The sequence below is a fragment of the Pinus tabuliformis genome, chromosome 7 (genome assembly GCF_031772625.1).
Source record: "Pinus tabuliformis cultivar Carrire ecotype Pingquan chromosome 7, CPIR1, whole genome shotgun sequence".
NCBI classification, from domain to species: Eukaryota; Viridiplantae; Streptophyta; class Pinopsida; order Pinales; family Pinaceae; genus Pinus; species Pinus tabuliformis.
This window is the reverse complement of record NC_142293.1, coordinates 405,115,250-405,142,376: the sequence shown is the minus strand read 5'-3', so window position 1 is coordinate 405,142,376 and position 27,127 is coordinate 405,115,250. Positions and strand designations below refer to the sequence as shown.

At 38.4% G+C, this 27,127-nt stretch overlaps 1 pseudogene; it reads right to left on the bottom strand.

The window, feature by feature from the left end:
* The window catches only part of LOC149247670 (putative kinase-like protein TMKL1 pseudogene), a 58,608-nt pseudogene that overhangs the window by 1,963 nt on the left and 29,518 nt on the right, over positions 1 to 27,127 (bottom strand).

Genomic DNA, 27,127 nt, shown 5'->3' with positions numbered 1-27,127 from the left:
TGCAATTGAGATGGTAAAGGTTGGCATGGTTCATCCATTTGAACACTATGTTTACTCAAACTCAGTGGTGCTCAACCATCTTCTATAGAGTACCTTAAACCCTTTCCCTTGATCTTCTGGTTTCTCATCTCTAGTAAAATTTCCCATTTTTTCAAGAGCCTAGATTTTATGGTTTCTCGCATCTGATAAAGTAGCCCAACAACTTTCGTTACTACAAGAACTCACAACTATCAATTGATTGGCACCATGCTTTGGGTACAACATGAAGACAGAGCATCCAAGCAGCTTTCGTTGCTCCAAGAACTCACATCTATCAATTGATTGGTGCCATGCTTTGGGTACAACATGAAGACGAATGAGCGACCTCCTCCTTCATCATGACTTATAGGGAAACTAACACACCTAACTAACTAAAACTCACATTTGACGGGTCATAGTATTTCAATCATCGATTAAAAACTAACACACCTAACCAACTAAAACTCGCATCTGACGACTCATAATAGTTCAATCGTCTAACACAAGATCGACAGTGCCAAATGGTGTAGAGTGGCATTTGGGGGGAGTTCTTCTCAAAGGGAAACACATTACGGCATAATAAGTCATGTAACCTAAGACTATCAAACAAAGAAATGAAAGAATTAAAACTATAGCTAATGATAAGGTTGTATACGCTAATCTAAAAAATAAAAATAAAAATAATAAAAAAACTTAACCATGATTAGGGGGAATCTACTTGTTCCAGTGAAGGTGAAACCTCCTCTTCCTTGTTCTTAGAAAATCCTAATTCTACTACTTTCTTGGAAAGAGAAGTCACCTTGTAATCCAAATTGTACACTTGTAATTGTAGACTATCTATGCATAAGAGAATCTCCTATTGGGACTCACTTCTTTCTAACATGAATTTACCCAAGGTAGTTTTTATTTTCCAATAGATATATTATGTTGTTTACATATATTGGGTGTCCCTTGATCTAGTATTTCCTAGGTATGGATTCCACTGTCGTATATTTTATCCAACCTCTGTATCTGATAGAAATTTTCTTCCCACTCTTTATTCATTTTCAATAATTTCAATTCCTCTCTATCTACCCTAGGGGTTTGCTCCAAATAATATTATACAAAGGTTTTTATGTCATCTTGTTTTCTCATATGCAAGGAGACTCCTTGACCTTGACTTATGTGATGGCTAGGGGAAGAACAAGGATGAGACATGGATTTTGATAAAACAAGGTATTGGTGGAGTGGGATAGGGGACGTAAGGAAAATATCACATGGGAGAGACCAACAAAATAGTGTCCACCAGCTTGAAAGATAAAGCAGATCTACTTGGAACCATAATATCAATAGAACCAAATGGGATTAAATTTGGGCGCCAACTTATTAACTAATTGTGACCTTCTCCATCTTCACAAGGTGAGGTTCATGAACAGGGCCATAATTACAGTCATGTGTTTCCATAATCATATTTGAATACCTTTGTTTGAGATGATGGAAATTATTTCCTTTCATTCCATCCCTTTTATGTATGCATTTGTGAACTCCCATATGACAGCCAATCATGGAGATGAGCGGTGATGGTGTCTTGGGAGGAGTTGGTGCTATCAATGTTATTCAGAGAAAACCACATGGGGTTGTGTATATTGAATATTATTGAAGAAGTTTTTCATCCATGATGATATCGGTGATGATTTGTGTGATGTATAACCTTCAACAATGGGAGAAATTGTATTGTATTATTTTCCATGACAATAGTAAGAGCACTTTTTTTTCTAATGGAAACATACAATTGTTTTGCAACAAATATGGTGAATATGAAAAATTCTAATGGGACATGGAAATAGTGCTTGCTACAATTAGTATGGTGCATTGATAATAAAGATGATGATGAAATTGAGGATATAGAGAAAGTGTGAAATAGAATATAAGGCATGGAGTATGAAGATGATGATGATGATTCTTGCGAAGAGAACTTGTAATAGGATGCATAATGTTTCTTTGGTGTGATGACTTTTGTATAGATACATTAATCCTTCCAATTGTTTTATTGGTATAGGTATCTTGAAATGATTTGTTTCTCAATCTAGTTTGAGATCTTCATTGGCCTATTGCTAGCCATATTTAGTGTCTGTGTACTTGAAAACACTTATGAACCAAAAGTTTTCTTCTCCTCCCTTTTTTCCTTTGTTTTTCATTTTTCTTGTCAAGATATTGATGCCATTTCCGGTTTTCACTAGTGCCTTACCCCATTTATCCTAATAGGGTTTTCATGAGGAGGAATGCCTTTATTTAGACCTAAGGTTGCCTCCATGGTGGTTTTCAGCCAAAGGTCTATCCCAAGTGAATTAATGAGGTTTCCACTTGGATATTATATTATTATTATTATTATTTTCTTTTTTCATTTGTAATGTTTCTGATATGTAGGTGGTTTGAGAGCATTTTCACTCTCAACCACACCAAAATTTTAGGCTTTGAATATGGTTGACTTATTCCTTTTATAGAGGCTTATTATCGATATTTTATAAGGAGTGACTACAAAAATCCTTGGATTTCTTAGAGATTCACCTTTTTGTACTAGTGATTCGCCATGATTTTACAAGATAATATAATTTGGTGAGAGATTCGCCCAAAAAATTATATATACATATTATATTATTAATAAAATCACCTTCCACTTTTCTTACATATCACGGGGATTCACCCATTTATTATACATATAAATTTAGGGAGGTTCTTAAAATTTTCCTTGATTTACAGGCTCCAACCTAACGGAAATTCCAATGCCTTGGATTATCAGCTCCAATTGGAAGGACGCTCCAACACCTTGGTTTACAAGCTCCAACCTGAAGTATGATCCAAAATCCTATTTACCAACTGCAACTAGAAGGATGCTTCAACACGATGTGTAGGCTTCAATCTATCCGACCACCACCATTACTCCCTAAAGTGTTCTTATGCTCCAACCCGAAGGAGACTCCACTCTCCTTCCTTGAACCAACCTGCCACTTGTTTTGAACACTCCAACCTTTAGCTCACTCTGATAAGCCATGTTTAACAATTTTAAGACTGGATCCAACTATGCTCAAAATAAATACAAAATAACCTGCAATATAATCTCTTCTCAATCCAATCTGGTTCTACTCAAATTGTACATCGATGTTAGCTTCAATCAAATCTTCTTCCGTTGAACCCTAATTTCAAGCAATGTCAAATTTGCAATACAATGTCATCAACAACAAATATATTTATGCTCATCATCAATTCATGTTGCTAAATAGGCTTTAACAAACTGCAATACAATATTTATCCAACCATAAAATCTATTTCTTCTCATCATCAATATGTATCCAACAATATAAATGTTGATACTACTTAGGAACAAAAATAACCTTTGTCAATTTCATTACAACTTCTCTGCTCAAGTCATTAGATCTACTCCTCAAAACCCTAGCCAGGTTTGCACAACAATATGTCAATGATCAACCCTAAATTTTTCAACTTCAGAAGTAGCTCAACTTCTTATTCTCGACAAATAAACAAGAAAAATACTTTTTAAGCATATATTTGAAACCCTAGCATCCAGAAATATAAATCACAACACAAATCATCTATCCACATAAACATAAACACTACCTAACAACTTCAATCAAAGCCAACCAAACTCTCGACAAATTTCTACTAAATTATCTTTGCTCAATACATCAACATGGCTCAAAGATACATTCAACAAATAAACCCTAGTGTTACCACTATTGATACCATGCACTTAATATACTCCCACTACTTTGTCCAATTGTAAATTTCTGATATGTAGCCACAATACTACTATTAATGTCACTACTCTTGTAACTGTACTTGAGATATGTACTTCTCACTATATTACTGTCATTGTCCAACCACTACCATCAAGAACATTGCTTTAGTGCCTTTGCTTCTTATCAAAATATTGATGTCAATACAAGAACCACAAGCCTCTGTTATACATGGCATCAATAAGTTCTCCACGATACCCTATTCTCCACACTCGTACTGAAAAATTTCTAATTGGTATCAACCTGCAACATAAATTCTCCTTCTAAACTTTGTTTCAATTGTCAAACACACTGCCAACACATGCAACACTACAATATCTAGAGCATAACACTATTTGATTCATCAAACATTCACAGTTCCTTACACGGGCAGTAATACAATCCCTTCTATATTCTCAATAGAACATACAAACCAAACAAAATATACATCAACAATAATGTAATCAACAATAACAACTTTGCCTCCATAATCAATAGTGATAATTCATAAGAAGAACCTCGAACAATATATCGTTTCACCCCTTCACTACAATCGATATCTGAGAATGGACATTTTCTTATAGTTATTACTTTGGTTGTTATCCCGTTGATTCATTCAGTGTTCGAAAACCATAATGTAACCATTTTCTTCATACCTAGTCTCTTTGTTATTGACTAATCACTGTTGTTTCATCCCATAAAAAAAGGATTAAAAGTAATCAATACTCGACAACTAGTTACTATTTTTAGCAGAGTTAGGCCATACAATGGATCAATTATTACATAGCTTGAAATATATAAATCATGAATAACAAGTTTTCCTTGTTTGAAGACGAGGTTATAAAGCAAGAGATGCGAGAAATATGCAAGCACCTATGGAGTTTTAAATTCTAATTGTTATATGTCCATTTCAAAATAAATTTTAAAACTCTCCACAAACAATTTTTTTCCATATTATTACTTGATTTAATATTTTTAGGAACATTTTTCTAAATGTTTTCTAACGGTTTGACAAATGGAGCTTCCAATTGATGATATATAGTAAGAGCGTTCAATAACTGACATTGGCATCAATGAAACCACCATTCAAGAAATGGTTCGCTATAACGTTATTTAAATGATTGTAAGCTAGCCTTGATGGCCACACTAGGGTTTAAGCTAGAGATCAACTATGTCATATTTATAGAAGTGAGTTTAAGAGAGAAAGCATTGGGAGAAATTTTCCATGCAACATAAATCTCTTACATGCCTCATGAACTATCTTACATTGTTTGTAGGATATTGGACAGTGCTAAGATGGAATGTGCACTGGGACATGTAATTGAGTGGATGGATTAGATACATGGTCAAGCTATGTAATGGACATATTTGATAGTGAAGATAATGGATTTAAAGTGGGTTTACCTTTCTGTGTCGAAGTTTCCCACTATAAAACTATGGTTTGTATTTGATGGGTATGTGCTTTGTTTATGCTTCTTGTATGTTCTTGTTCCTTCTTGTAATATGGACTACACAAATGCTTTAACTATGGGCATGGAATGACTTAATGATTAAGACAATGTTAGCAAGAATAATTATTATAGAGCATGTAGGCTTTGTTGTAGCTAGGGTTTAATACTCTAACAACCCTCGTGAAAAGTTCATGTAATAAAAGTTAATAAAGGAAAAATAAGACCACAGTTAAGGGACACTTATTCCAAGCTAAATTTTGGGCAAAGATATCCTAGTGGGAATCATTGGATGTGTGTTTTGGCTAAGGAAAATTGGCAAAGGCTAAGGTAAAGGCATTAAAAGGGAAAAACAAATTTTTGGCATATTTATTTATGAAAATTAAGGAAATTAGGAGAAAAGTAAGGTGAAAAGTCACAGGTTGCATGTGAGGAGAAAATTAAAGGAAAATAATGGAAAATGAAGATAATAGAGGACTCATTCGTAAAAAGGCTTCTGAGGATCAGTGCGCAAGATTTTGGCTAACCTTTTCTTAGTTCAATTTTGCAGCTCTCTCATTATTTCCCTCTCTCTCTTACTCTTGGTAACTTAGAGTTTTTTGGAGCACTTTAGCTTTGGATCAAGGAAGGAAAAGAAAGAAAATGGAAAGGAAGGAAAGCAAGTATCAAGGAAGGAAAAGCAAGATCAGGCAGCTTCAACAGGAATACTAAAGGTGACCTTTTGCATGTATGATGTCCTAGATGGTTCATACATGCATGGCTTTACATGTTGGCATATGGTTCTCTTATTGTTGGTGGCATGGTTTTACCAGGTTATGACAGTGATTTTCAGCCTAGCCTTGCCTTTTTCTGGATGCCATGGTGTTGGGATGTTTATTTGGTTTTTTGAGCTTTGGTTTGCCGAATGGATTTCCGAATCCAGGGTGGAGGTGGTCTCAAGGTTCATTCCGAAAGGCCTAGGAATCCCTTAATCAGTTTTGGTGGGATACATGGTAAAGCCGGAGGGAGGTCTTGGATTAGGGCCTAGTGATTTAAGTTCTGGTTGCGGAAGCCTGAGAGACTGTTCTAGGCTTAGGGCCTAGTGATATGGTATTGAGAGACAAGGAGACATAAAAATCCTCAAGGATAGTGATGGATTCCATATGGCATTCCAAATTCGGTTCGTTTGTGATCGGAGCACCGGTTTTGGTGTGATCACAATTTAGTGATGGTGGAGGTTGTTTAACCTCTTATTTCCTTGGCTTTTCTTGGATTGGTTGTTCTATGAGATCCCACGTTCATGCTTGGAATATGGCACAGGGGTGACTGGCTAAAAGAGAGATTTGGTTCAACCATGTCTATGGTCGAGTAGTACGTGGAAGTCCCAAACCTGGTCAGATTTGCCGATGATTAATACAAGCTATGTTCTCTCACTTTTGTAATTGTTTATATGTGGATTTAATGGTTTCCATATCTCTCATATTTATATGGTTTATTGTTGGTTATAAGCATGTTTATCTGACTAGTTCATGTCCTGTTTATTTCATGTATTTACTTATAATTGTTAGATGGATGGATGAAAGACCTAATTGATGATATAATAGTTCATTGGAGAAGGAGGTGATCCTTCTAGTTATGTTTCATAAGTTCTTTTAGTCATTTATTCTCTCTCTTGTATGATCCTAGACATATAGCTTACATTGATGTCAAGTGTCTGATAGAATGTCAGTCCTGATTGGGGATGATGAAGCCTAATCCTAAGGTTGATTTTGAGTATTCAGTATTGTTATCATGTCTTCGAATGATTCTGAAGGTTGTAACAAGTTTTGGGTAGAGTTCAGGATTCTGGGCTACAAAAGTGGCTCAAAACTCAGGATCGCTGGCATAGGTCTGCTGAGAAAAGTCCATAGTCGATGGCACTAAGGCCTATGAGAGCGACTTTGAGTCTTTGGTCATTGTCTTGCCTATAGCATGGGACTGCCTCTAGGTTAAAAGGCTTAAATCATTAGTGGGGCTCAAGGAAATGCTGGTTGAGTAGCTAACATGTCTCCTGAAGGTGTTTTGCTGATGTGGATGGGTTTGTTTGATATGTTCCGTTGATTCCATTTCCTTAAGGTCACCTAGGAGATTGAATCCCTTAGTAACCTCTCTCATCACATGTTTTCCTGACTGGATGGTTGCTTGAATGGATCTAGGAGGAGGGGGTGATATAGATTGGTATCAGAGCATGGTTGCACTCTCCTTAGGTGAAGGTGCTTGGTCATGCATGCATGTCAGTTGCATGTGTGTCTCTTACACTTGCATTCCATGTGCTTGTTGCATTGCATCATGTTGATCATGCTTATAGTGAGGTTGTCATGAGGAGCTTGATGAAATTTTGTGGGATGCATCGTCAGAAGTTTATGACTGGTTGCATATGGTTATATGTCACTTACATGTTGATTGTATGTCTCTTGACTACATCCTTGTATGTCAGTTGCATTCTTGAATGTTTTGATTACATGTATTAGTCTTGTAGGTTGATTACAAGAATTGATCACTTATGCTCGACTACTTGCATTCATATGTATGTGTAGTTGATTAGGCATTCCTTATGCATGTTGATAGTTGCATGTGGCAATGTGTGCAATGGAGTAATGGTTGTTTTCATGCATGAGGTCACATCATGCATTGTTGATATGGCCTTTCATTGATGACTGGACCCTAGCTAGAATGTAACTTATGCGTTGATACACTTATTTGATATATGTCTATATGTTGTTATGATTATGTTATATATGTATCACATTGATTTGATGATCTTCCAGATAAGGTATCCTCCCCGAATTATGCTAAGGTACGTTGGTTTATTGTGATTTGGTTTAGCTAACATAGTATGCCTTGCAGAAAAGAGATCAGATGGCTAGCAAGGTGGTAGAATACATAGAATCTCCCTATGCATCAGATGAGCAGCATGGTGCGGGGCACTCTTCTAACGTGGTAGACACATTGAGAATCCTGAAGGAAGAAATAAGGAATTGCAAATTAGACAATGCAAAATCATGTAGGCACAAGAGAGACAAGAAGAGGTGAATGTGATACTACTTCAGAGTTTGTCAGATTTGCAGCGACATGGGACCACTTCGGATTAGCCATGGACATGAGGACAAAACTAATGGGGCATATGGCAATAGGTATCTTAGTGGACATAGGTTGGATAGATATGACACGATCAAAGATGGAAGGCTATTGGAAACTCTAGATAGGAGAGGTGATAGACACAATTACTATTCCATTATGGTTCTGATAGACATCATGATTGTCATCGTCATCATCCTTACAGGAGGAATGATATTGGATACTTGCCAGATGAGTTTAAGAAAGTGAAGCCACCTGTCTTTGATGGAGAGATGAAGAAATCATAGGATGTAGAAGCATGGTTGCTTGGTATGAAGAAATTATTTTGATTGCATGATTATTCAAAAAACATGAAAGTAAAGATAGCCACTTTCAGTCTCAAAGGTAAAGAAATTATTTGGTGGGAAGACGTGAAGAATGTCAAAAGTATACATGAGGAGGATTTGACTTGGCATGCATTTGGAAGGCTATTCAAGAAGAAGTACTTGTCGGAGAGGTACTATGATGACAGAGCTAAGGAGTTTTATGAGTTGCGGATGGGTTCTATGAGAGATGATGAGTATACTAGCATATTTTTGGAGCTTTTGAGATATGTTCTTTACCTTAGGGTGGAGAAGGACAAGGTTTAAATAAAAGATCGTATTGAGTTCGATGAGCCAAGATCGTTGGAGGAGGCCATTTGAAAGTTGAAGCATTGTTATGAGCAATCGAAGCGCAAAGTTGAGCGTAAGCATGACTTGAAAAGAAATGAGAAAGATAAAGGAAAATGGCCACTAAAGAGAGGAATACCTCAAGATGCAAGTGAGAAAGAAAATGCAGTTCCTTACAAGAGATTCAATACAACTGAGAAGGAATGTGGAGAGCAGCAGGCTAGAGGTGGTGGTAAAGAACCATTGCAGTGTTGGATATGTGGTAAGGATCATCATAAGAGGGATTGTACATAGTATTAGAGTGGTGGTAGACCCCAGATATACAATGCTTAGGAGGCGTATATAGTTGGTGATGTTGGTCATAGCATTCCTTAGATCTATGAAGTTGTGGACAGCAGGCAGGCGGATCATCAGGAATCGATCATTGAGATGGATGATAAGATTCGTGATCAAGTTGTTTCTATTTTGATTGATCCTTGATCTAACTATCATTATATTAATCCTAACTTGGTGGATAAGTGTGGTTTGAGAAAAGAAGCGTGTTCACCATTGGGTAAGAGCTTGTGCATTTGAGTTAAATGGTATGCCTATAGCAACACATTTGAATGTATTTCCATTGGGTTTGTATAGTATGCTTTTGGGTATGGATTGGCTATACCTTCATAGAACCAAAGTGGATTTCTTCGACAAGGCCATTGAGTGTGTGGATGATAGTGGGGAAAAGAGGAATTTGCAGGCAAAGAAGAAGCTTACATCAGTGAGGATGGTTGCACTATGCAAGCTAAGCACAGTTGTAGAAAGGGTTGTGTGATGTTTACTGTACACATTTCTAGTGACAAGGGTAAGGAGGTTGAGGATGCAGATGTGTTAAGAAGATACCCAATTTTGCAGTAGTTCCAGGATGTATTTCCTGAGGACATTACTGATTTTCCACCTCACAGGGAGGTAGAATTTTCTATCGATTTGATTCCAAGGGAAAACCTTGCATCAAAAGAACCTTATAGAATGAGCACACCTGAGTTGGTTGAGTTAAAGTTGCAGTTGAAGGAAATGTTGGGCAAGGGGTACATTAGGTTGAGTGTATCACCTTGGGGTGCACCAGTGTTGTTCGTGAAGAAGAAATATGGTACTCTTAGATTTTGCATTGACTACAGGCATATGAACCAAGAAACGTTCAAGCACAGGTACCCTTTGTCGAGGATTGATGATTTGTTTGATAAATTGAAAGGAGCAGTAGTAATCTCTAAGATCGACTTGAGATTGGGATACCATCAGGTACACATCAAGGAAGAGGATATCTTCAAGACTGCATTCAGGACCAAGCATGGGCATTATGAGTTTTTTGTTGCTCCATTTGGTTTGACTAATGCATTTAGTAGTAGTGTTGAGGTGGCTAAGAGAGCATCATTTGTATGCTAAAATTAATAAGTGCAACTTCTTTCAGACAAAGGTACATTATTTGGGGCATGTTGTCTCCAAGGATGGCATAGTAGTGGATCCAGAAAAGATAAGGGCAATTATGGAGTGGGTAACTCCTAAGAAAGTGGATGAGGTGATATCATTTATGGGATTGGCAGGCTACTACAAGAGGTTCATCAGGAAATTCTCATGCATTTCATATCTTATCACATCATTGCAGCGGAAAGGTAATAAGTTCAAATGGATAGAAGAATGTGAGGCTAGTTTTGAGTAGCTTAAGAAGTTGTTCACACATGCACTAGTGCTAAAGATTGTGGATCCAGAGAAGGAGTTTGTAGTGTGTACAGATGCTTGCAAGAGAGGACTTGGTGGAGTTCGCATGCAACAAGGGCAGGTAGTGTGCTATGAGTCAAGAAATTGAATGAGCACGAGAAGAACTATCCAATGCACAATCTTGAGCTAGAAGTGATTATACATGCATTGAAGATGTGGAGGCACTATCTTCTTGGAAGGAGGTTTACATTGATGAGCGATCACAGTGGGTTGAGATATTTGTTTGATCAGCCAAATCTGAATGCCAGGAAAGCTAGATGGTTGGCTACCCTTAGTGAGTTCGACTTCGAGATCAGATACATCAAAGGGAAGGAGAATCAGGTTGCAGATGCTCTTAGCAGGATGGTATAGGTAAACCATATAGCAGCTATGAGCTCTTATGGGATAGAGTTATGAGAAAGGATCTTATAGGCACGACAGCGAGATAGAAAATACATGGAGATTATGCACATGTTACAACAGATCAAAGGTAAAGGTATAGGTATAGGTGTAGGTACAGGTACAAGTGAAAACGTTGTAGAAATTTTGAATAATAAACACATATTCAATGGAGATTATCCTGATCATGTACTATTGCAGAATACATACACAATACATAAGCTCCTCTACATTGATCATCAGTTTAGTAGCATCAATAACAATAAAACATCAATCTCATGCACACATTAACACAGTATGTAACCAGGGGAAAGCTTAAAGCTGAAAACCCCACACTATCTGTATATTAATGATTGAGAACATGTAACATTACATAGTCAATACTCCTCACAAGTATCCAACACTATCTCCACCTATTACACACAAACCAGCTCAGACCCAAACAAGTCACAAGTTCAAATCTGCTCCACTACTTTGCCTGCCTCTATTGCATAAACATGCTGAGAATCACTCACACTGGAAATCACATGAGCACAGGCTATTCTACTGGGCAAATCAATGCAATACTCATTGGCATACTCAATACATTTCTTGTGAAAATCCTCATGCACAACTATAGTCACAACTGATAGCAATCTCAACCTCTAACACCTGTCCCTGTTGAACTGTACATGCACTTACATGCAACTGAGTTAACTGATGTATTCTTTAGTTTCTTTATGAGTTAATAATTAGTTTAACAACTCATCATTAGTCTATTTATAGTTAGACTAATTACAACTAGTTTAACCAAGTCAAACTAAACACAACTCCATCAACTCCACAATCAACTCCACCAAACTCAACTACTTGAGTTCTAACTGAAGTCCTGCATGCAACAACTCAACTGACCCACAAAGAAAGTGTATTTCCTTCTGACAGCTGCATGTGCCACATCTGTAGCTCAAACTGAAGTGCTCCAAGAGGATAAGATAAAGTTTATAGTCCAAATATTATTATGAGACAATAATATTAGACTTTTCTATTTTTGACTAGCAGTCTAAAAATAGACTCTGATCACTCCTGCTGTGATCAAAAAATAGAAGTCCATCTATTTTTCCCAACATGACCAATCATCCATAAACAACATTCTGCAACTCATAGACCATGATCCATATGTCTAGAAATAGACATAGTCTAAAAATAGACTTTGCGCCATAATTTTCCTGCGGGCCCACTTAGTGAAGGCGACTCCTTTCCACTAAGCTCCATCATCTTGTTGCATTCTCAACACTCCCTCTCAACAAGATATGGATTATCAGCAACCCCTATCCTTCCTCGGTGGTATTCGAATTTGCTCCTGGTGAGCACCTTCGTCAGAATATCAGCATCTCGATCCTCCATTGGAATGTATGAAAGTAACATGATTCTCTGCTGCACACAATCTCTGATATGATGGTACCTGACGTCAATATGCTTAGATCTATCATGAAATACAGGATTAGCCAAGAGTTTAATGCAAGTCTGGTTATCACAGTAAATCACAGTAGGATCCAAATGAGAACCGAACAAACCGACCAAGATCTTCCTCATCCATATAGCCTCGCATGCAGCCAAACTTGTTTCCATATACTCGGCCTCTGCTGAACTGAGTGCCACGGATTTCTGCTTCCTGCTGTACCAAGAAACTGTTGTCGACCCAATACTGAAGACCCCTCCCAGGGAAAATTTTAAGAACCCCCCATAAATTTATAAATATAATAAATGGGCGAATCTCCATGGTATATAGGAAAAATGGAAGGCGATTTTATCAATAATATAATATGTATATATAATTTTTTGGCGAATCTCTCACCAGGCATGGCGAATATTTTACTCAATTATAAAATGTTGTAAGATCTTGGCGAGTCTTTCACTAAATAATAAAACTTTGTAAAGTCCTAGTGAATCTTAGCATAGGCTACATGCTGGTTTAATTCCCCCATTTAAATAGGCTACATTCCAGGTGAATACCATGGGTCAATACCATGTGCCATTTTGGTGAATACCATGGGTCAATACCATGTGCCATTTTTATTTTTATTAATTCTAATATTAGGGTTAATAATGGTTTTTTGCATGGTATTAATAACAATCTAGTCCATGGTATTTGTCCCATAGTATTTTGGCCATAGGTTTCACCTAAATATAGCCCATTTTTTAAGTGTTCGTAAATATAAGGTGACTTATGGAGTAAATATAAAAAAATGTTTTATTTGTTTACCATACCTCTCGTTTATTTATATTTTTATTAATTTACCATACCTCTTTTACAAATATGGTATTTGGCCCATAAGATTCACTTAAATAAAACCTCTTTCTTGAGCCTTCATAAATAGAACGAGGGTTATGGACTAAATATAAAAAGAGGTTTTATTTATTTACGATACGTCTAGTTTATTTATATTTTTATTTATTTACCATACCTTTTGAGTAAGTATAAAAAGACGTTTTATTTATTTACTATACCTCCACTTTACCTATAATTTTATTTGTTTACACCCTTACATGTGTATAAGGTGACTTATGGAGTAAATATAAAAAATGTTTATTTATTTACCATACCTCTCATTTATTTATATTTTTATTAATTTACCATACCTCATTTATAAATATGGTATTTGGCCCATAGGATTCACTTAAATAAAACCTATTCTTGAAAATGGGCGAATGGATTCACTTAAATAAAACCTATTCTTGAAAATGGGCGAAGGGAAGGTTGTAAGTCCTAATTTCAAGGGCTAAATTTACCTTTTTTACCCTCTCCCTTAAAATAAGGTGGGCTATTTGAGGTGATTTGTAAAAATGTACTATGATACAAAATATTCTCCCACTAAAAATTTAAAACCCCTTAATTTCGCCAAAGGGCGAACATTCGCCCCTAAAATTATCCTTGACCCCTCCTGATGTGCTCTTTCTGTCCGTTGGGCTCCCTGCCCAATCTGCATCTGTGAAGCCACATAGCTTCACCTCATCCTCCTGTCTGTACCACAATCCATATCCCAATGTGCCTCTCAAATAACGCAATACATGCTTGCCCGCCTTCCAGAAGAGCTTGGTAGGCTTAACCATAGCTTGTGAAAGCTGGTTAACTGCATAGCATATATCGGGTCATGTATTGACCAAATACATAAGCGACCCCACCAATTGTCGATAAACAGTGGCATCCACTTCTTCTGCCGAAGTGGCATCCTCCTTCCTCCAACCTCCAGGAAGAGGAGTATCAACAGGCTTGAAACCATGCATGTTGAACTTCTCCAGTATCTCCCGAGCATACTTACCCTAAGAAATAAACAATCCACCACTGCACTGCCAAATTTCCAATCCCAACAAATAATGAAGGAGGCCCAAGTCCTTCATCTCAAACTCAGCAAGATCATCCTTGCATGAAAGTATCAACATCTCATCACCCGTTAGAATCAAATCATCTACATACAGTACAATGATAAGCAACTTACCCTCCACCACAATCTGGTATAGGTTAGGATCCGTGTCGCTCTTGGAGAATCCAAGTCCGGTGAAATAACTGTCTATCCGTGTGTACCAAGCACGTGGTGCTTGTTTCAACCCATACAATGCTCTCTTGAGCCTGCACACATGCGACTCACTGTTGAAGATCTCAAAACCTTCAGGCTACTCAATGTAAACCTCCTGCTCAATGACTCTATTGAGGAATGCAGTCTTCACATCCTTCTGATGAATGTGCCATCCCATCTGCGCTGAGAGAGCAAGAATCATCCGTATGGAAGAATACCTTGCGACAGGTGCAAAGGTCTCCTCATAATCGATCCCCTCTAACTGTGACAAGCCTCAGGCAACAAATCTTGCCTTGTACTTCTCCACACTCCCGTCAGCTGCCTGCTTAACTTTGTAGATCCATCTCGAACCCACCACTGATTTCCCTTCTGGTCTAGGAACAATCTCCCATGCATTGTTTCTGACAATAGAGTCATACTCTTCCACCATGGCGTCTACCCATGCGGGATCCTCCATAGCTTCCTCGAAAGAGGATGGATCAGTCAAAACACACTTTCTCATAAGAGCCATGTATCCAGTGTATCGATCGGTGACTGTCGCTGCCTGCGTTGGGCTGTAGGTGGTCCTACAACTTTCTCTGCATCTTGAGCCAGTCGCTCAGCTTTTGTCAAGCGCTTTCGACCTCTGATGGTTGGCGCTACATGAGTCGTCTCTTCCACTCCATGAACCTCGTCCTGTGGCTAATCCACATCCTGAAGCTCATCCTTATGAACTAATAGCTCCTCATCTGCATGCAAGTGTAGCTCCCTCTCAAGCGAACACTTCATGGCTTTCTCCTCCTGAAATTTCATATCCCATCGCACAACAGTTTTACCACTGTCTAGCAAATACACACGATAGTTGTGGGGCGTATCAGTGTACCCCACAAATATCACAACCTTTGTGGTCGGCTCCAACTTCTTCCTGGCATCCTTTGTCACATGCATGTAAACGTTAGCACCAAAAATCCTCAAATGAGAAAGATCAGGCTTCTTACCAGAATAAGCCTCTTCGGGTGTACTCATGCTAAGTATCCTATGAGGACAAAGGTTCTGCACATAAACTTTTGTATTGCATGCTTCCGCCCACAAGTGAAGGGGTAGGCCCTGATCATGCAACATCGCCCATGTAGCACCCATGATCATTCTGTTCTTTCGCTCAGCAACCCCGTTCTGTTGTGGGTTATGGGGAGCTATGAGCTCTCTTCGAATCGCTTCTGCCTTGTAGAAATCCTTGAACTCATCAGAGATGTATTGACCACCATTATCGCTCCTAAGAGCCTTCACCTTCTTCCCCGACTCCTTCTAGACCAGTGCTTTGAATTCACAGAACTTTGAATATGTCCCACTCTTCTTCTGCATGAAGAAGATCCAGCACTTACGAGAGAAATCATCAACAAAAGTCACATAATACATGTGTTTTGCTATCGAAGCAACTGAGAAAGGTCCACACACGTCTGTGTGAATTCTCTCAAGGATCGTCATGGCGTGACTATCCTTCTCGTGAAAGGTGGCTTTCACAAACATCCCCAAAGTACACCCCTTGCACTCATCTGATTGCGCAAGAGTGCCTCTAGGAAGCCCTATAGTGATCTGCTGCAGTATCTTCAAGGCTCCATGGTGAAGGTGACCCAATCTCCTGTGCCACAACTCACCATCATCCTGGTTCACCAATCCTTCTGCCTTGCATGCCATTGCTACACATCCATCTACATGCAACTGATAAAGGTTCCTCACTTGAACCCTTATCTTCCAGGTTTCACCAGTTGTCTTGCTGCGTAGGAAAGCCTTTCCCTCGTTGAAAACAACATCAACCCCTTGTCTTCTAACATCGCCACAAAGATAAGATTCTTCTTCAATCCTGGAACATGCATGACTTCCTTCAATACGAAGGGTTTACCAGACTCCCTCTCAAAGGAAATGGTACCGACACCGGTCACACTGTATCTACCATCATGACCCATCTCAATGTGCGCTCCAAGATCTTTGTCCTCCAGATCAGAAAACAAATCTCGATATCTTGTCATGTGAAAAGATGCACCACTATCCAAGAACCACACCGATCCCATCACACTTGAAACCAAGCATGTGATCAATGAAAAATCAAGCTCAAACTGCGAGGCTAGAGCCTCCCCTGCTGCAGATCTAGCAGCTTGCTTGTTCTTCTTCTTCTGTGGACAATTAGTGGCATAGTGTCTATGCTGGTGACAGTGAAAACACTTCACCTTGGACATGTCCTGCTTCTTGCCTTTCGCACCAGACTGAGAAGCTTTCTTGCTCTTCCCCTTCTTTGCTTTGGCAGCCAAAGCGCAATTTTCTTCATCAGGTCCCTTTCATGAAGATCCGTCCCTGGTACTCCACCTGATCTCCTCCTGCACAAGATCTGACCACAGTCTCTCCCATCCTGGCAATTTCTCCTGACCATTAATAGAGTCCTGATAGGAATGCCAAATCTTCAGAAGACCAAGGAGAGCCAATCTCACCAAGTCCTCATCATCGACAGTAACCCCCACACTTCCCAGCTCATATGGACACTAAGTGAACTTCGTGAGACACTTTGGCATACTGTCACCCTTCTCGCATTTGATGTTTCTGAGTTTATCTTTGAGCGTCAGCTTCCTCTGATCGCTCTTGCTTTGGAATAGATCTGTTAAAGCCTTCCACATCATGTATGGAGAAGTCTTTCCATGAAGGCTGGACACAATGTGATCCTTCACGCCCTCCAACAGAATCCTTCGACACTTTGCTGTCTTCTATTGCTAAGCGTCAGCTTGAGTAGCATCAGTAGGCTTTGGGAAATCAGTCTCTATGAACTCCTTCAACCCGTTATCATCCAATATTTCCTCCATCCTGTCCTTCCATTCAATATAGTTTGAGCTACCCTCAAGAGCATACTCCTATCGCAATCCGTTGAAAGACATTGCTTCTTTGACACCAAGAAAACATTGCTGCAAATTCGAATTCCACCAACTCCAAACTCAACCGCCTCGGATCTAAGATTCGTGAGAACAAAATATTTCTCGTACAGAGATTGACTGTATGGGAATTCACTGGATATCTAACCCTCCAAAGGAAGGATGAATCCAGAGGCTACCTGGCTCGATTACAGACTCTACCTGAAGAAATAAGATGTAAACACTTCCTAAATAGTAGATCTGATGATCAACAGCTCCGATACCATGTAGAAATTTTGGATAATAAACACATATTCAATGGAGATTATCCTGATCATGTACTATTGCAGAATACATACGCAATACATAAGCTCCTCTACGTTGATCATCAATTTAGCAGCATCAATAACAATAAAACATCAATCGCATGCACACATTAACACAGTATGTAACCCGGGGAAAGCTTACAGCTGAAAACCCAACACTATCTATATATTAATGATTGATAACATGTAACATTACATATTCAATACTCCTCACAATTATCCAGCACTCTCTCCACCTGTTACACACAAACCAACTCAGACCCAAACAAGTCATAAGTTCAAATCTGCTCCACTACTTTGCCTGCCTCTATTGCATAAACCTGTTGAGAATCACTCACACTGGAAATCACATGAGCACAGGCTATTCTACTGGGCAAATCAACGCAATACTCATTGGCATACTCAATACATTGCTTGTGCAAATCCTCATGCACAAATATAGTCACAACTGATAGCAATCTCAACCTCTAACACCTGTCCCTGTTGAACTGTACATGCACTAACATGCAACTGAGTTAACTGATGTATTCTTTAGTTGCTTTATGAGTTAATAATTAGTTTAACAACTCATCATTAGTCTATTTACAGTTATACTAATTACAACTAGTTTAACCAAGTAAAACTGAACACAACTCCATCAACTCCACAATCAACTCCACCAAACTCAACTGCTTGAGTTCTAACTGAAGTCCTGCATGCAACAACTCAACTGACCCACAAAGAAAGTGTATTCCTTCTGACAGCTAGATGTGCCACATCTGTAGCTCAAACTGAAGTGCTCCAAGAGGATAAGATAAAGTTTATAGTCCAAATATTATTATGAGACAATAATATTAGACTTTTCTATTTTTGACTAGCAGTCTAAAAATAGACTCTGATCACTCCTGCTGTGATCAAAAAATAGAAGTCCATATATTTTTCCCAACATGACCAATCATCCATAAACAACATTCTGCAGCTCATAGACCATGATACATATGTCTAAAAATAGACACAATTTAAAAGTAGACTTTGCGCCATAATTTTCCTGCGGGCCCACTTAGTGAAGTCGACTCCTTTCCACTAAGCTCCATCATCTTGTTGCATTCTCAACAACCGTAGGTATAGGTACAGGTACAAGTGATTAGGATGCAAACTATCATCTTAGGGAAAATGGTTTGGTGAGATTTAGAGACAAGATCTATGTGTCAAATTGTAGTGAGCTCAAGAAGGTTATCTTGAGGGAGTTTCACGCCAAGCCATACTCGAGTCATCCATGATATCATAATACATTGACAATGTAAAGAAGTCATACTATTGGCTGAATCTGAAGAAGGAAGTGGCAAAGTTCGTGGCTAGATGTTTAGATTTTCATCAAGCCAGGGCAGAATGTAAGTATCTAGGTGGTTTACTATAGCCTATAGTGATTTTGGAATGGAAATGGGAGGTCATTTCCATGGATTTCATCACAAGTATTCTGAGGACAGTAAAGAAGCATGACTCTATTATGGTCATGGTTGACAGGTTGAGCAAGGTAGCTCACTTTGTTCTAGTAAATACTACATATTCATCTAATGAGGTAGCACAAGTGTTCATCAGAGAGATTGTGAGATTGCACGGTGTTCCAAAGAAGATTGTGTCAAACAGGAATGCAAAGTTCACTTCCAAGTTTTGGAAGGAGCTATTTGTAGGTTTTGGTACAAAGTTGGCCTTTAGTACAACTTATCATCCACAGACAGATGGACAGACAGAGAGGGTCAACAAGATCTTGGAGGATATGGTGAGGATGTATATGATGCACCAGCAGAAGAAATGGGAGGAGTATCTTCCATTGGTTGAGTTTGCATACAACAATGGTTATCAAGAGTCGTTGAGGATGAGTCCTTTCAAGGCATTGTATGGGTAGAGTTGTAACACCCATCAGCTGGAGTGACCCAGTGAATAGGGTAGTTATTGGACCAGACATGTTGACAGACATGGAGTAGGAAATACATGTTATAAAGAATAATTTAAAGGAAGCACAGGATAGACAGAAGGGTTATGCAGATCATCATGGGGTGTTCAAGGAGTTTCAGGTTGGGGAGAATGTGTATTTGTGCATCAAGCCCAAGAAAATATCTTTGAGGATTGGTTCATGTGCCAAGTTGGCACCACAGTATTGCGGGCCTTTTGAGATCCTTGAGACGATTGGACCAATGGCATATCAACTTGCACTTCCTCCAACAATGAAAGTCCATGATGTTTTCCATATTTCATTACTTAAGAAGTATATAAAGGATGTTGATCATGTTATTGATTAGTATGTATTGCAGGTGGAGCAAGAAGGAGAGTTCCAGCCGGAGCCTCAGTGCATATTGCAGTGGAAACATCTCATGCTCAGGAACAGAGCCATAGAGAAAGTTAAAGTGCAGTGGAAGCACTTTGGGCCTGAAGAAGCTACATGGGAGATGGTGGATCAGATGCAGGCCCTGTATCCTTCATTGTTTTTTGGTTGAGGAAAAGTAGTTTTGGTTTGATTTTGGTATATGTTTGGAATATGTCTTGCTGATGTTATGGTATATGTATTTATATGTATATGGATGTAAATATCACCATAAGCTAAGTTAAAAAGCTCCAATAAGTGGTATGGGTGTCATATTATTATGGTTGTTATATTGTCATGTTGTCATGATGTTTTTCTTTTGAGCAGGCCTTTCATTGTAAATACTGCAACGAGCTAAGTTATAAAGCTCCATGGGCAGCATGTTTACTTTTCAATAGTTTTTCTGAGGTCATGGTGTGGTTTAACAATGAGGATAGTGTTCCCCAAAGGGGGGGGGGGGGGGGGTTCTATAACAACCCTGGTGAAAAGTTCATGTAATAAAAGTTAATAATGGAAAAATAAGACCACGGTTAAGGGACACTTATTCCAATATGAATGTTGGGAAAAGATAGCCTAGTGGGCATCACTGGATGTGTGCTTTGGCTAAGGAAAATTGCCAAAGGCTAATGCAAAGGAATTAAAAGGAAAAAATGAATTTTTGGCATATTTATTTATGAAAATAAAGGAAATTAGGAGAAAAGTAAGGTGAAAGGTCACATGTTGCATGTGAGGAGGAAATTAAAGGAAAATAATGGAAAATTACAAAAATAGAGGCCTCATTCATAAAAAGGCTTCTGAGGATCAGTGGGCAAGCTTTTGGCTAACCTTTTGTCAGTTCAAGTTTGTAGCTCTCTCATTATTTTCTCTCTCTCTCTCTCACTATTGGTCACTTAGAGTTTTATTGGAGCACTTTCGCTTTGGATTAAGGAAGGAAAAGCAAGAAAAGGGAAAGGAAGGAAAGTAAGGATCAAGGAAGGAAAAGCAGGATCAGGCAGCTTCAACAGGAATACCTTGCAGGTAACCTTTTTCATGTCTGATTTCGTAGCTGGTTTGGACATGCATGGATTTGCATGTTGGTATATGGTTCTCTTGCTGTCGGTGGTATGGTTTTTCTGGGTTATGAAAATGGTTTTTAGCCTAGCCTTGCCTTTTTCTAGATGCCATGGTGTTGGGATGTTTATTTTGGTTTTTTGAGCTTTGGTTTTCCAGATGGATTTTGGAATCTGGGGCAGAGGTGGTCTCAAGGTTCATTCCTAAAGGCCCAAGAATCCCTTGACTGATTTTGGTGAGATACACGATAAAGCCTGAGGGGGAAGTCTCAACTTAGGGCCTAGTTATCCAAGTTTGGATTGTGGTAAAGCCTAAGAGTCTGGTCTCAGTTTAGGGCCTAGTGATCCGGGATTAGATTGCAGTAAAGCCTGAGAGACAAGGAGATGGAAAAATCCTCAAGGATAGTGATGGATTCTGGATGGCATTCCAAGTTTGGTTCGGTTGTGATCAGAGCACTGGTTTTGGTGTCATCACGGTTTGGTGACGGTGGATGTGGTTTAACCTCTAGATTCCCTTGGTTGTTCTTGGATTGGTTGTTCTATGAGATCCCACATTCATGCTTGGAATATGGCATGGGGATGACTAGATGAAAGAGATATTTGCTTCAACCATGTCTATGGTTGGATGGTACCTGGAAGTCTCGAACTTGGTTGAATTTTCCTATGATTAATAAAAGCTAAGTTCTCTTACTTTTGTACTTGTTTATATGTGGATTTAATGGTTGTCATATATCTAATATTTATATGGTTTAATGCTAGTTATAAGCATGGTTATGTGACTGGTTCATGTCATGGTTATTTCATGTATTTACTTGTAATTGTTAGATGGATGGATGCAAGAGCTAATTGATGATATAATAGTTCATTGGAGAAGGAGGTGATCCTGTTGGTTATGTTTCATAATTTCTTTTAGTCATTTATGCTATGTCTTGTATCCTAGACCTGTAGGTTGCATTGATGCCAAGTGTTTAACAGAATGTCAGTCCCAGATGGGGATGCTCATGCTTAATCCTATCATTGATTTTGAGTACTCAGTATTTTTATGATGTCTTTGAATGATTTTGAAGGTTGTAACGAGTTGTGGGCAGAGGCTGGGATTCTGGGCTAGAAAAGTGGCTCAAATCTCAGGGTCACTCGCATAGTTCTGCTGAGAAAAGTCCACAGTCATTGGCACAGAGGCATATGAGAGTGACTTTGAGTTGTTGGTCATTGTGTTTCCTATAGCATGAGAGAGAATCTGGGTTAAAAGGCTTCAATCATCAGTGGGACTCATGGACAGGCTGTCTGAGTGGCTGACATGTCTCCTGAGGGTGTTTTGTTGATGTGGATGGGTTTGTTTGATATGTTCCATCAATTTAATTTCCTTAAGGTCACCTAGGAGATTGAATCCCTTAGTAACCTCTCTCATCACATGTTTGCCCAGCTGGATGGTTGCTTGGGTGGACCTAGGAGGAGGGGGTGTTACAAATACTTCAAAGAGATTTTTACAACATACTAAATGTCATTGGCATTTAACGTACAATAGGAAATACGCTCTTTGAAGTGCAACCTCCCATGTATCTCTCTTGAGGACTAAACAAGATTGGCCTAAAATAGGGAAAATGACTATCTTGCCAAACCAATGCCACTAAGCCCTACTTATTGAAGTAAGATATTTCACTTGCTACAGCTAAAAAGGGATATAAGGACAATCACTTTTCTCCTAGAAATCAAATTGGGGCCTTTTCACTTTTCAATCTCAGAAAAAATTACATTGTTGTTGAATCTTCTATCATTATTCTAGAAACATGATCTAAATGCATACTTATTTTTGTTTAATTAAAAAAAAACAACCAACATTCAGTGGCAACAATGATTATATTCAACCAGCAAATAACCGAAAGAATGCAAACTTTTCCACAAAAAAGGATTCTTATTGAGATGGTTCATAAAATTAGATAGAACCAAATCAATCAAAGCACAAAATTGCATCCAACGTGACTACCAATTCTCTACATTTTTCCATAAATGCAACATACAAGTTCACATAATTTTTCCCTAGAAAAGGTTGGAATGTGACGAGGGAAATAGTTCAGTTGTGGTTCTTCTTGCATTGTACCTAGTTCATTGTGACTTTGAATTTGGAAAGGATTCCAAACGCTGTCGAAACCTACACTTGGGCATCAATTTCTACTAATCCAATCCCGTAGAAACACCTCACAAGTATGGTTATTTACCAATAGTGTGAGTCATCCATTTTGTATCTGATAGTGCGAGTCATCCATTTTGTATCTGATAAAGAGAGCGTAAAGGAAAAGTTGAAAGATCGCCATCAACACCTTTTATGCTTCCAAAGAGTGAATTATCTTTTGTGAAAAATAAACCCTATGCTTCCACCCGAGCCTTTCAAATCCCAGCAACATAGAATTTACCCTGCACTTGAAATGGGAGTAAATACGAATTTCGATGACTACTTGAATTGGCTTGACATTCATGCAAAGGAGACTATGATTTACATTTCTTTCGACTATAAGAATTCCATTTCGAGTGCTTAGACTGAGGAGTTAGCCATGGGTTTGGAGGTCAGTGGCGAAGTTGGTTTGGGTTCTATGGAAACATTCTGAATCTAGAAAAAAGGTGCTCTTGTTAGCTCTAGATTTCATCCCAGAGGGCTTCCATGGTCGTAGGGTGGATAAGAAGTAGGGGTTTATTGTTTTGGGGTGGGCACCATAATTAAGCATTTTTCCACATCCTACCACTCCTAGCTTTCTCTCCCATTGTAGATGGAACTCTATGTTGGAGACGATGACGATGGGTATTCGTATGATCACCATGCCTCTCTTCACAAAGGAAAAACTAGATTCAAGCTACCAACCAACTCAAAAAAAAAACCTCTTTTTACCTCAAAAATTTCAACACCTTACTAAGCCTAAAAATTCAACTTCATGCCATACGTTGATTCATTATTTTGTCTTAATTTTTATATTAAGACAATTAAAATAACTCCAATTTTCATTTTAAAATAATTAAAACTAAAATGTATGTGTTTAAGTCAAAATATTTATCTTGTCTTAGAAAAAATTCTTAAAACCCCCCTATACATAGTAACATGACCCATCTATTTAAGTTAACAAGTGTGGTTACAAAGAATACTATATTCCATGTGTTGCTAATAATTAATGATACCTGAATCCCCAGGGGTGCGACTTGTTGATGAGCGAATGCACTGCTAAGTTGTTCGTGTCGTTGTGCAGTTCATAGTTTCAAACCTCATGTTACCCATGTGCTATGCTTGGGGGCGGTGCAGTTGCAGCTAGAGTTTATAGTGGAAGTTGTTGGGGATCAACCCCATGTCATGTGAGTATGAGTGTCGATGCGTTAGCGATTCCGCCAGTCATTAAAAAATAATAATAATGATATCTACAGAGTGTGGGTATGGGGTAAAGGCATCAACAAAGCAAGATGCATATAGCTTCAGAGTGGTGTTATTAGGGATGGTAAGTGGAAAACCTCCATTTTAACATATGCCTATATATTTATAACACATGCCTATAAACATTACCAAATGAGGGAGATTATAATTACTGACTTTACTTGGTTTTTTATATAAATATCATTGAAAATCGAGTTTTGAGTAGAATATATCAAATTTAATAAGTTCTTCCAATTAAATAATTAGTGTGAATTTAACCTAAATTTATTGTGTTCAACTCTATGTTTGTATTGCATACATCGAGGTCATAATATGCTTAACTTTTTTCAATATATAAAATATTATATCTTCTTCATGCTTTTGCAATAATGCAAAATGAGTCAAATGATACTTACCCTTCTACCTCTACACATGCTTTACATTCACATATAGCTTATTTTTGCATAGACTTTACCTTTACACATACCTTGCTTCTGCATAGTCTTCAACTTTGCACATCCTTCGGCCGCACAACTCTTCTCCTGCACATTCTCACTTCCACATGTCTACACACATTTTCTGCCTCTGCATACTTCTTTCGTACACCGCTAGACTGCACAACACTTATTCTGCACACGGACTATTCCACACAATTGCTTTCTCACATTTGTCCTTTCATGCATGATTTTGTACACAATGTTATCAAATGTTTCTATGTCACTTACTATCATTACAAAAATTTTGTGTTATGATATTTATCAATGTTTGATGGTTATTTACACCTTATAAATTATGTTTGGTACTCCATGTTTTTCATCCATATGCCATCTTTCCATATTTTTCATCCCTATACTATGTTCCCATATTTTTTATCCATATACTATGTTTATTTTTCCATATTTTAAATACATGAAATCTAAACAAAATTGTAACTAACTCAATTTCTGTATTTTTTTCCTTGTAATTTTTTACATTGAGTTATCCTATTACATTGAGTTATCTTATTGTTCATTAAATAGATTATGACATGGTTTTCTCTCCTTCTATGATTTTCAAAACAAAATTAGGAATCGCGGTAGTAAGATTTTAGTTTGTTTACTTTTAGTTTTAGTTACTTACTTTTTAGAATAATTTAATGTATAATTTATGATAAGTTATTTTAATTTAGTCTTTACTTTAATGCAATATAAATTAAAATAATTTGATTATTAATTTCACTATATTACATTTTTTTTTTTTGCTTAAGCAAGAGATGTTCCTTCCATTAACTTAGACATAAAATATTACATAGGTTACAAACAGAAGCTAAGGTGTGCCTACTCTCCCATAGGGAGAGGGATAAAAACTGAAAAAACCCATAAACTTGCCCTCAGGCCTCCAAAGCCAAATTTAACCTACTTTTAAAGCAAAAAGCTGACAAGAGGACCCCAAGTCTGCTTAGCAAAAGCCCACAATTTAATTCCGCACGCGCTAAAATTAGCCCGCAAAAAAAATGTAACGCTACACGATCCACGTTGACCGTTGATCTTGTTCTCTTGATCCAACAGTTAGAGTTAATATTGCACGGTCTACAAGCCTGCTCCATAACACGCGATGAGGGTAGTTTGCCAGACCGGTCCCCTGCCACGTGTTGATCTCTAAGTGGAATCACTGGCTTCCCTCGGAAACCACTTGTGGTTTTGATTGCTCGTGAATATAGTGGTTTTGTTCATGTGGTATTGTTATTTTGGTCCCACCTACTAGCCTGACCAAGAGTGGTCGTGGATCTGTCCTCTGCAGATTTGACGGCCTCAAACCAAATCGCATCCCCCATCCTCTCATGAGTTACCTTGCAATAATGCTGGTAAGCCTTCACGATCTTACTCAATGTGTCATCTGTTGAATGGCTTCGCTCATCCTTCTAAGAAACCACTGGCAGGTCTGAAAGCTTCCATTGTGGGTGGCATATCCCTCTCTGATTTTCCCCCCTATTTGCAATGAACAAGGAAGACTCGTCCTTTCGCATAGCAAGCCTAAGGAGTGAAATTGGCTTTCTGTGCCAATCTTCTTTGTTGTCCCCTTTGCGTTGATGTCCCCTATTTAAATTTCTGCCTCTGTGCAGACCTTCAAAAGTGCCCTTAGAGAACTGACAGTGCATGTTCTCTGAAAAACTGTTTGAGGTTCTCCTAACCGTTAGTGACCAATGGTGAGATTCCATCAATTACTCAGTTCTGGTAATACTCTCTATCCTTGAAGGCCCAAGAATAGCATTCCTCCTTCACCCTGTCCTCCATTACCTCCTCCCACCAGTAGTATAAGTTTGTATGCTTGTTTCGAAACCCCTCATTGGCAAGCCAGTCCGCAACCTTGTTGGCTTCCCAATGTACATGAGCCAACTGAAGAGTTCTAAGAATTCTTAAATGTGATTGAATTCTTTGGTAGATTTGTTGAAGCCGCCAGTGATTCGAGACTTTCTCTGGTGCTACTCCAATGTTTATC